The sequence below is a fragment of the Columba livia genome, chromosome 3, assembly GCF_036013475.1.
Source record: "Columba livia isolate bColLiv1 breed racing homer chromosome 3, bColLiv1.pat.W.v2, whole genome shotgun sequence".
Classification (NCBI taxonomy): Eukaryota; Metazoa; Chordata; class Aves; order Columbiformes; family Columbidae; genus Columba; species Columba livia.
The window spans coordinates 110,305,183-110,318,350 of record NC_088604.1 but is presented as its reverse complement, the minus strand read 5'-3'; positions in this window follow the sequence as shown (position 1 = coordinate 110,318,350).

Below are 13,168 nucleotides of genomic sequence, written 5' to 3'. Positions count from 1 at the left end.
AAATGGCAAAGCACGGCAAGGCATGGAAAAAGTGCAAAGCAATGCAAGGCAAGGGAAAAGGGCAAAGCAACTAAAGGCATGGCAAGGCAAAAGGGAAAAGTAAGGCAAGGCAAGGCAAAAGGGCAAAGTAAGGCAATTCAAGGCAAAAGGGCAAAGCAAGGGAAGGCAATGCAAAAGGGCAAAGCAAGGGAAAGCAAGGAAAGGCAAAATGGAAAAGCAATGCAAGGCAAGGCATGGCAAAATGCAAAGAAAGGGAAAGCAAGTCAAGGCAAAATGGAAAAGCAAGGCGAGGCAAGGCAGGGGAAATTGTAAAGCAAGGCAAGGCAAGGCAAAAGGGCAAAGCAAGGGAAGGCAAAGCAAGGCAAAAGGGCAAAGCAAAGGAAGGCAACACAAGGCAAAAGGTCAAAGCAAGACAAGGCAAGGCTAGGCAAAAATGCAAAGCCAGCCAAGGGAAGGCAAGGCAAAAGGACAAAGCAAGGCAAGGCAAGACAAGGAAAAAGGGCAAAGGAAGGCAAGGCAAGGGAAGGCAAAATGGCAATGCAAATCAAGGGAAAAGCTAGGAAAGGCAAGGGAAAAGGGCAAAGTAAGTAAATGCAAGGCAAGCGAAAAGGGCAAAGCAAGTAAAGGCAAGGCAAGGCAAAAGAGCAAAGCAATGCAAGGCAAGGCACAGGAAGGCATAAGGGCAAAGCAAGGCAAGGCAAGGCAAAAGAACAAAGCAAGGCAATTCAAGGCAAGGCAAAATGGCAAAGCAAGGGAAGGCAAGGGAAAAATGCAAAAGGGCAAAAAAGGGAAGGTAAAGCAAGGAAAAAGGGCCAAGCAAGGCAAGGCCAGGCAAAAGGGCAAAGCAAGGCAAGGCAAGGCACGGCAAAATGGCAAAGCAAGGCAAGTCAAGGCAAAAGGGCAAAGCAAGGCAAGACAAGGCAAGGCAAAAGGGCAAAGTAAGGCAAGGCAATGCAAGGCAAGGCAAAAGGGCAAAGGAATGCAAGGCAAGGCAAGGCAAAAGGGCAAAGCAAAGCAAGGCTAGGCAAAAGGGTAAAGCAAGGTAAGGCAAGGCAAGGCAAAAGGGCAAAGCAAGGAAAAAGGACAAAGAAAGGCAAGGCAAGGCATGGCAAAAGGGCAAAGCAAGGCAAGGCAAGGCAAAAGGGCAAAGCAAGGGAAGGCAAGGCAAAAGGGTAAACCAAGGCAAAGCAAGGCAAAAGGGCAAAGCATTGCAAGACAAGGCAAGGCGAAATGGCAAAGCACGGCAAGGCAAGGAAAATGTGCAAAGCAATGCAAGGGAAGGGAAAAGGGCAAAGCAACTAAAGGCATGGCAAGGCAAAAGGGAAAAGTAAGGCAAGGCAAGGCAAAAGGGCAAAGTAAGGCAATTCAAGGCAAAAGGGCAACGCAAGGGAAGGCAAGGCAAAAGGGCAAAGCAAGGGAAAGCAAGGAAAGGCAAAATGGAAAAGCAATGCAAGGCAAGGCATGGCAAACTGCAAAGAAAGGGAAAGCAAGTCAAGGCAAAATGGAAAAGCAAGGCGAGGCAAGGCAGGGGAAATTGTAAAGCAAGGCAAGGCAAGGCAAAAGGGCAAAGCAAGGGAAGGCAAAGCAAGGCAAAAGGGCAAAGCAAAGGAAGGCAACACAAGGCAAAAGGTCAAAGCAAGACAAGGCAAGGCTAGGCAAAAATGCAAAGCCAGCCAAGGCAAGGCAAGGCAAAAGGGCAAAGCAAGGCAAGGCAAGACAAGGAAAAAGGGCAAAGGAAGGCAAGGCAAGGGAAGGCAAAAGGGCAATGCAAAGCAAGGCAAGGCAAAAAGGCAAAGCAAGGCAAGGCAAGGCAAAAGGGCAAAGCAAGGCAAGGGAAGATAAGGAAAAAGGGCAAAACAAGGCTACACAAGGCAAAAGAGCAAAGCAAGGCAAGGCAAGGCCAGGCAAAAATGCAAAGCCACCCAAGGCAAGGCAAGGCAAAAGGGCAAAGCAAGGTATGGCAAGGCAAGGAAAAAGAGCAAGTGAAGGCAAGTCAAGGCAACGGAAAAGGGCAAAGCAAGATAAGGCAAGGCAAGGCAAAAGGGCAAAGCAAGGCAAGGCAATGCAGGGCAAAACGGCATAGCAAGGTAAGGCAACGCATGGCAAAAGGGCCAAGCAAGCGAAGGCAAGGCAAGGCAAATGGGCAAAGCAAGGTAAGGCAAGGCAAGGCAAAATTGCAAAGCAAGGCAAGTCAAGGCAAAAGGTCAAAGCAAGGCAAGGCAAGGGAAGGCAAAAGGGCAAAGCAATGCAAGGCAAGGCAATGCAAAATGGCAAAGAAAAAGCGAGGCAAAAGGGGAAAGCAAGGCAAGGGAAAAGGGGAAAGCAAGGCAAGGCAATGCACGGCAAGGCAAAAAGCAATCGAAGGCAAGGCAAGGCAAAAGGGCAAATCAAGGCAATTCAAGGCAAGGCAAGGCAAGGCAAAGTAAAGGAAGGCAAGGCACGGCAATATACAAAGTAAGGCAAGGCAAGGCGAAAGGGCAAAGAAGGGGAAGGCAAGGCAAGGGAAAATGGCCAAGAAAGGCAAGGTAAGGCAAAAGGGAAAAGCAAGGCAAGAGAAAAGAAGACAAAATGGCAAAGCAAGACAAGGCAAGGCAAAAGGGCAAAGCAAGACAAGTCAAGGCAAGGCAAAAGGGCAAAGCAAGGCAAGGCAAGGCAAAAGGGCATAGCAGGCAAGGCAAAAGGGAAAAGCAAGGCACGGCAAGACAAAAGGGCAAAGCAAGCCATGCAAGGCAAAAGCGGAAAAAAAGGCAAGGCAAGGCAAGGCAAAATGGCAAAGCAAGGCAAGGCAAGTCAAGGCAAAGGGGAAAGCAAGGCAATGCAAGGCAAGAGAAAACGGCAAAGCAAGGCAAGGCAAGGGAAAAGGGCAAAGCAAGGCAAGGCAAGGCAAAAGGGCAAAGCATTGCAAGGCAAGGCAAGGCAAAATGGCAAAGCACGGCAAGGCATGGAAAAAGTGCAAAGCAATGCAAGGCAAGGGAAAAGGGCAAAGCAACTAAAGTCATGGCAAGGCAAAAGGGAAAAGTAAGGCAAGGCAAGGCAAAAGGGCAAAGTAAGGCAATTCAATGCAAAAGGGCAAAGCAAGGGAAGGCAAGGCAAAAGGGCAAAGCAAGGAAAAGCAAGGAAAGGCAAAATGGAAAAGCAATGCAAGGCAAGGCATGGCAAACTGCAAAGAAAGGGAAAGCAAGTCAAGGCAAAATGGAAAAGCAAGACGAGGCAAGGCAGGGGAAATTGTAAAGCAAGGCAAGGCAAGGCAAAAGGGCAAAGCAAGGGAAGGCAAAGCAAGGCAAAAGGGCAAAGCAAAGGAAGGCAACACAAGGCAAAAGGTCAAAGCAAGACAAGGCAAGGCTAGGCAAAAATGCAAAGCCAGCCAAGGCAAGGCAAGGCAAAAGGGCAAAGCAAGGCAAGGCAAGACAAGGAAAAAGGGCAAAGGAAGGCAAGGCAAGGGAATGCAAAATGGCAATGCAAATCAAGGGAAAAGCTAGGAAAGGCAAGGGAAAAGGGCAAAGTAAGTAAATGCAAGGCAAGTGAAAAGGGCAAAGCAAGTAAAGGCAAGGCAAGGCAAAAGAGCAAAGCAAGGCAAGGCATGGCAATGCAAAAGGGCAAAGCAATGCAAGGGAAGGCAATGCAAAAGGGCAAAGCAAGACAAGGCAAGACAACTCAAAAGGGGAAAGTAAGGCAAGGCATGGCACGAAAAATGGGAAACAAAAGGAAGGCAAGGCAAGGCAAAAGTGCAAAGCAAAGCAAGGCAAGGCAAAACGGCAAGGCAAAAGGGCAAGGCATGGCAAAGCAAGGCAAGGCAAAATGCAAAGCAAGGCAAGGCAAGGCAATGCAAAATGGCAAAGCAAGGCAAGGGAAAGCAAAAGGGCAAAGCTAGGCTAGGCAAGGCAAAAGGGCAGAGCAATGCAAGGCAAGGCAAAAGTGAAAAGCAAGTCAAGGCAAGGGTAGAAGGGAAAAGCAAGTCAAGGAAAGGCAAAAGGGCAAAGCAAGGGAGGCAAGGCAAAATGGCAAAACAAGGCAAGTCAAGGAAAAAGGGCAAAGCAAGGCAAGACAAAAGAAGGAAAAAGGGCAAATCAAGGCAAGGCAAGGCAAAAGGGTAAAGCAAGGCAAGGCAAGGCAAAAGGGCAAAGCAAGGCAAGGAAAGGCAAGGCAAAAGGGCAGAGGAAGGCAAGGCATAGCAAAAGGGCAAAGCAATGCAAGGGAAGGCAAGGCAAAAGGGCAAAGCAAGGCAAGGCAAGGCAAGGAAAAATGGCAAAGCAGGGCAAGGCAAGGTAAAAGGGCAAAGCAAGGCAAGGCAAGGCAAAAGGGCAAAGCAAGGCAAGGCAAGTCAATGCAAAGGGGCAAAGCAAGGCAAGGCAAGAGAAAACGGCAAAGCAAGGCAAGGCAAGGGAAAAGGGCAAAGCAAGGCAAGGTAAGGCAAAAGGACAAAGCAAGGCAAGGCATGGCAATGCAAAAGGGCAAAGCATGGCAAGGCAAGGCAAGACAAAAGGGCAAAACAAGGCAAGGCAAGGAAAAAGGGCAAAGCAAGGCAAGGGAATTCAAAAGGGCAAAGCAAGGCAAGGCAAGGCAAAAGGGCAAAGCAAGGCAATGCAAGGCAAGGCAAAATGGCAACGCAAGGCAAGGCATGGCAAAGCAAAAGGGCAAAGCTTGGCTAGGCAAGCCAAGGTAAGGGAAAAGAGCAAACCAAGTCAAGGCAAGACATGGCAAAAGGGCAAAGCAAGGCAAGGCAAGACAAGGAAAAATTTCAAAGCAATGCAATTCAAGGTAAGGCAAAAGGGCAAAGTAAGGGAAAGGCAAGGCAAAAGGGCAAAGCACGACTAGGCAAGGCAAAAGGGCAAAGCAAGGCAATGTAAGGCAAGGCAAAATGGCAACGCAAGGCAAGGCATGGCAAAGCAAAAGGGCAAAGCTTGGCAAGGCAAGCCAAGGCAAAAGGTCAAAGCAAGGCAAGCCAAGGCAAGGGAAAAGAGCAAACCAAGTCAAGGCAAGACATGGCAAAAGGGCAAAGCAAGGCAAGGCAAGGTAAGGCAAAAGGGCAAAGCAAGGCATGGCAAGTCAAAAGGGCAAAGCAAGGCAAGGCAAGTCAAAAGGGCAAAGCAAGGCAAGGCAAGGGAAAAGGGGAAACCAAGGCAAGGCAATGCACGGCAAGGCAAAAGGAATGGAAGGCAAGGCAAGGCAACGCGAAAGGGCAAAGTAAGGCTAGAGACAGCAAAAGGGCAAAGCTAGGCAAGGCAAGGAAAGGTAAGGCAAAAGGGCAAGGAAGGCAAGGCAATGCAAGGCAAAAGGGCAAAGCAAGGTAAGGCAAGGCAAGGAAAAAGGGCAAAGTAAGGCAAGGAAAGGTAAGGCAAAAGGGCAAAGGAAGGCAAGGCAAGGAAAAAGGGCAAAGGAAGGCAAGGCAAGTCAAAAGGGCAAAGCCAGGCAATGCAAAGCAAAAGGGCAAAGCCAGGCAATGCAAGGCAAAAGGGCAAAGCAAGGTAAGGCAAGGCAAAAAGGCAAAGCAAGTAAAGGCAAGGCAAGGCAAAAGGACAAAGCAATGCAAGGCAAGGAAAAGCAAGGCAATACAAGGCAAAAGGGCAAAGGAAGGCAAGGGAAGGCATGGAAAAATGGGAAAGAAAACTAAGGCAAGGCAAGGCAAAAGGGAAAGCAAAGTAAGGCAAGGCAATAGGGCAAAGCAAGGAAAGGCAAAAGGGAAAAGCAAGGAAAGGCAAGGCTAGAAAAAAGGGTAAAACAGGGCGAGGCAAGGCAAAAGGGCAAAGAAAGGCAAGGCAAGGCAAAAAGGCAAAGAAAGGCAAGGCAAGGCAAGGCAAAAGGGCAAAGCAAGGCAAGGCAAGGCAAAAGGGCAAAGCAAGGCAAGGCAGGGCAAGGGAAAAGGTCAAAGCAAGGCAAGGAAAGGCAAGGAAAAAAGGCAAAGCAAGGGAAGGCAAGGCAAAAAGGCAAAGAAAAGCAAGGCAAGCCAAAAGGGCAAAGCAAGGCAAGGCAAGGCAAAAGGGCAAAGCTAGGCAAGGCAAGGCAAAAGGGCAAAACAAGGCAAGGCAAGCCAAAAGGGAAAAGCTAGGAAAGGCAAGGGAAAAGGGCAAAGTAAGTAAACGCAAGGCAAGGCAAAAGGGCAAAACAAGTAAAGGCTAGGCAAGGCAAAAGGGCAAAGCAATGCAAGGCAAGGCAATGCAAAAGGGCAAAGCAAGGCATGGCAGGGAAAAAAGGCAAGGCAAGGCAAAAGGGGAAAGCAAGACAAGGCAAGACACCTCAAAAGTGGAAAGTAAGGCAAGGCAAGGCAAGAAAAATGGGAAAGCAAGGGAAGGCAAGGCAAAAGTGCAAAGCAAGGCAAGGCAAAAGGGCAAAGCAAGGCAAGGCAAGGCAAAATGCAAAGCAAGGGAAGGCAAGGCAATTTAAAAAGGCAGAGCAAGGCAAGGGAAAGGAAAATGGCAAAGCTAGGCTAGGCAAGGCAAAAGGGCAAAGCAATGCAAGGCAAGGCAAAAGGGCAAAGCAAGGCAAGGCAAGGCAAAAAGGCAAAGAAAGGCAAGTCAAGGCAAGGCAAAAGGGCAAAGCAAGGCAAGGCAAGGAAAAAGAGCAAAGCAAGCCAAGGCAAGCAAAAGGGCAAAGCAAGGCAAGGAAAGGCAAAAGGGCAAAGCAAGGCAAGGCAGGACAATGGCAAAGGTCAAAGCAAGGCAATTCAAGGCAAGGCAAAATGGCAAAACAAGGGAAGGAAAGGCAAAAAGGCAAAAGGGCAAAAAAGGGAAGGTAGAGCAAGGAAAAAGGGCCAAGCAAGGCAAGGCCAGGCAAAAGGGCAAAGCAAGGCAAGGTAAGGCACGGCAAAAGGGCAAAGCAAGGCAAGTCAAGGCAAAAGGGCAAAGCAAGGCAAGGTAAGGCAAGGCAAAAGGGCAAAGTAAGGCAATGCAAGGCAAGGCAAAAGGGCAAAGGAATGCAAGGCAAGGCAAGGCAAAAGGGCAAAGCAAGGGAAGGCTAGGCAAAAGGGTAAACCAAGGCAAGGCAAGGGAAAAGTGTAAAGCATTGCAAGGCAAGGCAAGGCAAAATGGCAAAGCACGGCAAGGCAATGAAAAAGTGCAGAGCAATGCAAGGCAAGTTAAAAGGGCAAAGCAACTCAAGGCATGGCAAGGCAAAATGGAAAAATAAGGCAAGGCAAGGCAAAAGGGCAAAGTAAGGCAATTCAAGGCAAAAGGGCAAATGAAGGGAAGGCAAGGCAAGGCAAAAGGGCAAAGAAAGGTAAGGCAAGGCAAAAGGGCAAAGAAAGGCAAGGCAAGCCTAGGCAAAAGGGCAAGGCAAGGCAAGGCAAAATGCAAAGCAAGGCAAGGCAAGTCAAAAGGGCAAAGCCAGGCAAGGCATTGCAAAAGGGCAAAGCAAAGCTAGGCAAAGGAAAAGGGCAAAGCAAGGCGAGGCAAGGCAAGGCAAAAGAGTAAAGCAAAGCAAGGCAAGGCAAAAGGGCAAAGCAAGGGAAGGGATGGCAAGGCAAAAGGGCAAAGCAAGGCACGGCAAGACAAGGCAAAATGGCAATGCAAAGGGTCTCTTTAGTTTGGAGAAGAGGAGACTAAGGGGGACCTCATTAATGTTTATAAATATATAAGGGGTGAGTGCCATGAGGATGGAGCCAGTCTCTTCTCGATGGCAAAAAATGATAGGACAAGGGGTACTGGGATCCAGCTGGAACACAAGAGGTTCCGCTTAAATTTGAGAAAAAACTTCTTCTCAGAAAGTGTGACAGAGCACTGGAACAGGCTGCCCAGGGAGGTTTAGTCTCCTTCTCTGGAGACATTCAAAACCCGCCTGGACATGTTCCTGTGCGACCTCACCTAGGTGTTCCTGCTCCAGCAGGGAGATTGGACTAGATGATTTTTTAAGGTCCCTTCCAATCCCAAACATACTGTAATACTGTGAAGGCAAGGCAAAGCAAAAGTGCAAAGCAAGGGAAAGCAAGGGAAAGGGGAAAGCAAGGCAAGGCAAGGCAAAAGGGAAAAGTAAGACAAGGCAAGGCAAGGCAAAAGGGCAAAGCAAGGCAAGACAAGGCAAAAAGGCAAAGGGAAGGAAGGCAAGGCAGAAGGGCAAAGGAAGGGAAGGCATGGCAAAAGGGCAAAGCAAGGTAAGGCAAGACAAGGCAAAAGGGCAAAGCAAGGCAAGGCAAGGCAAAAGGGCAAAGGAAAGCAAGACAAGGCAAAAGGGTAAAGCAAGGTAAGGCAAGGCAAAAGGGCAAAAAAGGCAAACGAAGGAAAAAGGGCAAAGGTAAGGCAAGGCAATGCAAAAGGGCAAAGCAAGGCAAGGCAAGGCAAAAGGGCAAAGCAAGGCAAGGCAAGGCAAAAGGTCAAAGGAAAGCAAGGCAAGGCAAAAGGGCAAAGCAAGGCAAGGCAAGGCAAGGCAAAAGGGCAAAGTAAGATAAGACAGGGCAAGAAAAAGCAAAAGGGCAAAGGAAAGCAAGGCAAGGCAAGGCAAAAGGGCAAAGCAAAGCAAGGCAAGGCAAAAGGGTAAAGCAAGGTAAGGCAAGGCAAAAGGGCAAAAAAAGCATGCGAAGGATAAAGGGCAAAGTAAGGAAAGGCAAGGCAAATGGGCAAAGCAAAGCAAGGCAAGGCAAAAGGGCAAAGCAAGGCAAGGCAATGCAAAAGGACAAAGCAAGGCAATTCAAGGCAAGGCAAAATGGCAAAGCAAGGGAAGGCAAGGGAAAAATGCAAAAGGGCAAAAAAGGGAAGGTAAAGCAAGGAAAAAGGGCCAAGCAAGGCAAGGCCAGGCAAAAGGGCAAAGCAAGGCAAGGCAAGGCACGGCAAAATGGCAAAGTAAGATAAGACAGGGCAAGGCAAAGCAAAAGGGCAAAGGAAAGCAAGGCAAGGCAAGGCAAAAGGGCAAAGCAAAGCAAGGCAAGGCAAAAGGGTAAAGCAAGGTAAGGCAAGGCAAAAGGGCAAAAAAAGCATGCGAAGGATAAAGGGCAAAGTAAGGCAAGGCAAGGCAAATGGGCAAAGCAAAGCAAGGCAAGGCAAAAGGGCAAAGCAAGGCAAGGCAATGCAAAAGGACAAAGCAAGGCAATTCAAGGCAAGGCAAAATGGCAAAGCAAGGGAAGGCAAGGGAAAAATGCAAAAGGGCAAAAAAGGGAAGGTAAAGCAAGGAAAAAGGGCCAAGCAAGGCAAGGCCAGGCAAAAGGGCAAAGCAAGGCAAGTCAAGGCAAAAGGGCAAAGCAAGGCAAGACAAGGCAAGGCAAAAGGGCAAAGTAAGGCAAGGCAATGCAAGGCAAGGCAAAAGGGCAAAGGAATGCAAGGCAAGGCAAGGCAAAAGGGCAAAGCAAAGCAAGGCTAGGCAAAAGGGTAAAGCAAGGTAAGGCAAGGCAAGGCAAAAGGGCAAAGCAAGGCAAAGCAAGGAAAAAGGACAAAGCAAGGCAAGGTAATGCATGGCAAAAGGGCAAAGCAAGGCAAGGCAAGGCAAAAGGGCAAAGCAAGGCAAGGCAAGGCAAAAGGGTAAGCCAAGGCAAAGCAAGGCAAAAGGGCAAAGCATTGCAAGGCAAGGCAAGGCAAAATGGCAAAGCAGGGCAAGGCAAGGAAAAAGTGCAAAGCAATGCAAGGCAAGGGAAAAGGGCAAAGCAACTAAAGGCATGGCAAGGCAAAAGGGAAAAGTAAGGCAAGGCAAGGCAAAAGGGCAAAGTAAGGCAATTCAAGGCAAAAGGGAAAAGCAAGGGAAGGCAAGGCAAAAGGGCAAAGCAAGGGAAAGCAAGGAAAGGCAAAATGGAAACGCAATGCAAGGCAAGGCATGGCAAAATGCAAAGAAAGGGAAAGCAAGTCAAGGCAAAATGGAAAAGCAAGGCGAGGCAAGGCAGGGGAAATTGTAAAGCAAGGCAAGGCAAGGCAAAAGGGCAAAGCAAGGGAAGGCAAAGCAAGGCAAAAGGGCAAAGCAAGGCAAGGCAAGGCTAGGCAAAAATGCAAAGCCAGCCAAGGCAAGGCAAGGCAAAAGGGCAAAGCAAGGTATGGCAAGGCAAGGAAAAAGGGCAAGTGGAGGCAAGTCAAGGCAACAGAAAAGGGCAAAGCAAGATAAGGCAAGGCAAGGCAAAAGGGAAAAGCAAGGCAAGGCAATGCAGGGCAAAACGGCATAGAAAGGTAAGGCAACGCATGGCAAAAGTGCCAAGCAAGCGAAGGCAAGGCAAGGCAAATGGGCAAAGCAAGGAAAGGCAAGGCAAGGCAAAATGGCAAAGCAAGGCAAAGCAAGACAAAAGGTCAAAGCAAGGCAAGGCAAGGGAAGGCAAAAGGGCAAATCAAGGCATGGCAAGTCAAAAGAGCAAACCAATGCAAGGCAAGGCAATGCAAAATGGCAAAGCAAAGCGAGGCAAAAGGGGGAAGCAAGGCAAGGGAAAAGGGGAAAGCAAGGCTAGGCAATGCACGGCAAGGCAAAAAGCAATGGAAGGCAAGGCAAAGCAAAAGGGCAAATCAAGGCAATTCAAGGCAAGGCAAGGCAAGGCAAAGTAAAGGAAGGCAAGGCACAGCAATATACAAAGCAAGGCAAGGCAAGGCGAAAGGGCAAAGAAGGGGAAAGCAAGGCAAGGGAAAATGGCCAAGAAAGGCAAGGTAAGGCAAAAGGGAAAAGCAAGGCAAGAGAAAAGAAGACAAAATGGCAAAGCAAGACAAGGCAAGGCAAAAGGGCAAAGCAAGACAAGTCAAGGCAAGGCAAAAGGGCAAAGCAAGGCAAGGCAAGGCAAAAGGGCAAAGCAAGGCAAGGCAAGGCAAAAGGGAAAAGCAAGGCACGGCAAGACAAAAGGGCAAAGCAAGCCATGCAAGGCAAAAGCGGAAAAAAAGGCAAGGCAAGGCAAAATGGCAAAGCAAGGCAAGGCAAGGCAAAAGGGCAAAGCACGGCAAGGCAAGTCAAGGCAAAGGGGAAAGCAAGGCAATGCAAGGCAAGAGAAAACGGCAAAGCAAGGCAAGGCAAGGGAAAAGGGCAAAGCAAGGCAAGGCAAGGCAAGGCAAAAGGGCAAAGCAAGGCAAGGCATGGCAATGAAAAAGGGCAAAGCAAGGCAAGGCAAGGCAAAAGGGCAAAGCAAGGCAAGGCAAGGCAAAAGGGCAAAGCAAGGCAAGGCAAGGCAAAAGGGCAAAGGAAAGCAAGGCAAGGCAAAAGGGCAAAGCAAGGCAAGGCAAGACAAGGCAAAAGGGCAAAGTAAGATAAGGCAGGGCACGGCAAAGCAAAAGGGCAAAGGAAAGCAAGGCAAGGCAAAAGGGCAAAGCAAAGCAAGGCAAGGCAAAAGGGCAAAGCAAGGCAAGGCAAGGCAAAAGGACAAAGCAAGGCAATTCAAGGCAAGGCAAAATGGCAAAGCAAGGGAAGGCAAGGGAAAAATGCAAAAGGGCAAAAAAGGGAAGGTAAAGCAAGGAAAAAGGGCCAAGCAAGGCAAGGCAAAAGGGCAAAGCAAGGCAAGGCAAGGCACGGCAAAATGGCAAAGCAAGGCAAGTCAAGGCAAAAGGGCAAAGCAAGGCAAGACAAGGCAAGGCAAAAGGGCAAAGTAAGGCAAGGCAATGCAAGGCAAGGCAAAAGGGCAAAGGAATGCAAGGCAAGGCAAGGCAAAAGGGCAAAGCAAAGCAAGGCTAGGCAAAAGTGTAAAGCAAGGTAAGGCAAGGCAAGGCAAAAGGGCAAAGCAAGGCAAAGCAAGGAAAAAGGACAAAGCAAGGCAAGGTAATGCATGGCAAAAGGGCAAAGCAAGGCAAGGCAAGGCAAAAGGGCAAAGCAAGACAAGTCAAGGCAAAAGGGCAAAGCAAGGCAAAAGGGCAAAGCAAGGCAAAAGGGCAAAGCAAGTCAAGGCAAGACAAAAGGGCAAAGCAAGCCATGCAAGGCAAAAGCAGAAAAAAAGGCAAGGCAAGGCAAAATGGCAAAGCAGGGCAAGGCAAGGTAAAAGGGCAAAGCAAGGCAAGGCAAGGCAAAAGGGCAAAGCAAGGCAAGGCAAGTCAAGGCAAAGGGGAAAGCAAGGCAATGCAAGGCAAGAGAAAACGGCAAAGCAAGGCAAGGCAAGGGAAAAGGGCAAAGCAAGGCAAGGCAAGGCAAAAGGGCAGAGCAAGGCAAGGCAAGGCAAGGCAAAAGGGCAAAGCTAAGCAAGGCAAGGCACGGAAAAAAGGCAAGGCAAGGCAAGGCAAGGCGAAAGGCCTAAGGAAAGCAAGGCAAGGCAAGGCAAAAGGGCAAAGCAAGGGAAGGCTAGGCAAAAGGGTAAACCAAGGCAAGGCAAGGCAAAAGGGCAAAGCAAGGCAAGGCAAGACAAGGGAAAATTTCAAAGCAAGGCAATTCAAGGTAAGGCAAAAGGGCAATCTAAGGGAAAGGCAAGGCAAAAGGGCAAAGCACGACTAGGCAAGGCAAAAGTGCAAAGCAAGGCAATGCAAGGCAAGGCAAAATGGCAACGCAAGGCAAGGCATGGCAAAGCAAAAGGGCAAAGCATGGCATGGCAAGGCAAGGCAAAAGGGCAAAGCAAGGCAAGGCATGGCAATGCAAAAGGGCAAAGCTTGGCAAGGCGAGGCAAGACAAAAAGGCAAAGCAAGGCAAGGCAAGGCAAGGCAAAAGGTCAAAGCAAGGCAAGGCAAGGCAAAAGAGCAAAGCAAGGCAAGGCAAGGCAAGGCAAAGGGGCAAAGCAAGGCAAGGCAAGGCAAGAGAAAATGGCAAAGCAAGGCAAGGCAAGGGAAAAGGGCAAAGCAAGGCAAGGCAAGGCAAGGCAAAAGGACAAAGCAAGGCAAGGCATGGCAATGCAAAAGGGCAAAGCATGGCAAGGCAAGGCAAGACAAAAGGGCAAAGCAAGGCAAAAGGGCAAAGCAAGGCAAGGGAAGTCAAAAGGGCAAAGCAAGGCAAGGCAAGGCAAAAGGGGAGAGCAAGGCAAGGCAAGGCAAGGCAAAAGGGCAAAGCTAAGCAAGGCAAGGCACGGAAATAGGCAAAGTAAGGCAACGCAAAGCAAAAGCGCAAAGCAAAGCTGTCACGGAGGCAACCCACAGGTCAATTTTAGGAACCACAAGGTCCAAAAACAACTTTTATTAGACCAGCGAGGCACAGGGTTTTAGCACTCCAAAAGTGACTTAAATACAGGTTCGGATATCAGTGGAGGAAATTATTGAGAGGGGCAGCCACTAATACAACAGGAGGTCCACAGAGTGCATGCACGTGGCTTCACCAAAACAGTGCCGGAGCCGTCCCCGAGTCCCGGAGGAGTACACACTTGCCTAAGCACGGTGTTGGA